Source organism: Rhagoletis zephyria, unplaced genomic scaffold (assembly GCF_001687245.7).
Source record: "Rhagoletis zephyria isolate East Lansing unplaced genomic scaffold, Rhagoletis_zephyria_1.1 Rzeph_scaffold_46578, whole genome shotgun sequence".
Taxonomy (NCBI): Eukaryota; Metazoa; Arthropoda; class Insecta; order Diptera; family Tephritidae; genus Rhagoletis; species Rhagoletis zephyria.
Window position 1 is genome coordinate 1 of NW_016203633.1, and position 2,301 is coordinate 2,301.

The window sequence follows — 2,301 nt, forward strand, 5'->3', positions numbered from 1 at the left end:
AAGGGGCAATGTTTATGTTTTCTTGTATAAAATAGTTTCCCAAGAATTTGTCATGAAAGAGGAGTTAAAAAAAAATTAGATCCTGCAGGATGCCTCTGCTAATATTCATATACATACGTATGTGTGTCGCTAATGTAATACGTGTACGTGAACGTTCATGCAAATTATGTGAGTAAAATGACAAAGTTGTACTTCTTCGATTTAAAAAAAAAAAAACCGATTCGACATGAATTATGTGAAATACATCAAAAAAGCTTAAGGCTTTGAAAATTTGTATGCTTTAACTATTCGTATTTTAAGTAATTTTTTAAATCAAATTTTTTTGATCAAACTTTGTTTTTGAGTAACTCAAAATAATTCACTCCATTTGGAAAATTGACTAAGTAGAAAAGTTATAATTTTTAACTATTCGGATTTTAAGTAATTTTTTGTTTTAATCAAATTTTTGATCAAACATTTTCTTTTTGACTAACTGAAAATAATTCAGTCGATTTGGAAAATTGACTAAGTAGAAAAGCTATAATTTTATCAATGTTTCGAATGCTTTAACGGCCTTTGGCATACTTTCCGTGGTACTACTTTTTTTTTTTTTAACTAAATGCGCAACCATAAAATAGACACACTCAAATAAAACGTTTCACTTTTTATATACGAACATTAAACTTAGCGAACTTTTATATACAGAACATAGAATGCATAAATATCCACATACATACATACATACTGCAAACATAAGAAAAGTATGAACTTAAATGTGCCATAGAATAAAGTGCTTCAAACAGTTGCTAATTTAAATACATATTCATAAATAATTTAACGTTTCTTAATACACCTATACAAAGCTATGTATTTACATACAAACTTGCGAAAACATATGTACATGCGCATACATACAAATTTGCAATTCAATATTAACTACAAATAAATTTTTGTCTTGTCCTAGAAAGCATAAAAATATACTGAGAGACAGCTGAAAATGTTATGAAGTGTTTTCACACACGCCAAATTACGCAATTCGGACACTACATTTACTCAATTTCCACTGCAAACGCGATACGTATCTTAATTTGTGTAAAATTGAAAGTAGAATTTATGGCAGATAAACAGAACAAAAGAAATATGTAGTTTAGAACAAAAAAATATGTATATATTCGTTCAGAGTCGAAATTGCGTAATTTGAGGATAGTGGAAACACACTGTTAAAGTTTCGGAAAAGTTCAAGGAATTTATAGGCTTTTACAACATCCGCTAAAAAACGCTCGTTTGTACTGTACAAGACTGTCCAAAAGTTTTGCCTTCGTTGCTATTATTCCGGAAAAATGCTCAAAGCACACCATCTTCTACACAAGTGTACATACATACATGTGTCATTTTGTATTGTATGTTTGCCTATCACTTCTGCCAAGCGAGATCGCCAGCGATTTTTTTTTTTTGAAAATTGAGGCTTACTAATGCTCATGGAATTAATATTAAAACATAATGTGCACTTCTCATACAAAAAGCGAGCACGTGAAAAAAGTATCTAAAAATTCGTATACGAAAAGCACAAAAACTTAGTTACACTTGACTTTTTCCTATATACAGTAAGTGTGATCGAGGTGTAAAGTGGAGTATAGAACTTGCGCCTTTGGAAGCGTTTAAGTGTCAACCGAATACATACAAACTTACATACATACGCACAGTAGAACTTTAAATGTTGTACACATATTTAGTCTCTAAGCTGCTAATGAAAATTTGAAACAGGCTCACTCACAATCAGTGTTCAAAATAAATAAATTGTTCCTTTTGTGTGTGGTGTACATACTATTTAGATATTTAAATGTAGAAAGAAGTACATTAAGCGCAACAAAATGCCAACAACAAATAAAACTCACATCAAAAAGGCTTTAAAAGAAAATTACGCACGAAAATATGTAGTTGAAATTTGTTTGTAGTTAAAATCGTTGCATACTTTAGGGGTGTGAATAAAAAGCACATTCTTTTTTACTGCAGAAACCAAACACAAAAAAATACAAAATTTTGGAAAACTACTTTATTGCGCGTAAACAATGGATTGCAGAAGAAAATTTAATACACTTGCGGCGTTGCGACGCAAAAAAAAGCTGTTTTTTTTTTAAATAGTAGAATCATATCTCCACAATCAGAGAGTTACTCGGCCAAATCAGTGATTTATGGAAATTTTTGAAGCTCAAACAAAAAGTTTGCACGTGAGCATACAAAAATGGGGAATAAGCTTTTAAAAGTATGTAATACACAAAACATAAAATTTGAAAGATGCGCAATGCAAAGGTAAAAAAAAAA

The 2,301-nt window shown here is 30.2% G+C and overlaps 1 long non-coding RNA gene across 1 annotated transcript; it reads left to right on the plus strand.

The window, feature by feature from the left end:
• Positions 1-6: 6 nt before the first annotated feature.
• LOC108355523 (uncharacterized) lies at positions 7-2,290 on the plus strand. Its single transcript, XR_001846550.1, has 2 exons — positions 7-1,366; positions 1,411-2,290. It is a non-coding gene; the product is annotated as an uncharacterized LOC108355523 (long non-coding RNA).
• The last annotated feature ends 11 nt before the right edge of the window (positions 2,291-2,301 follow it).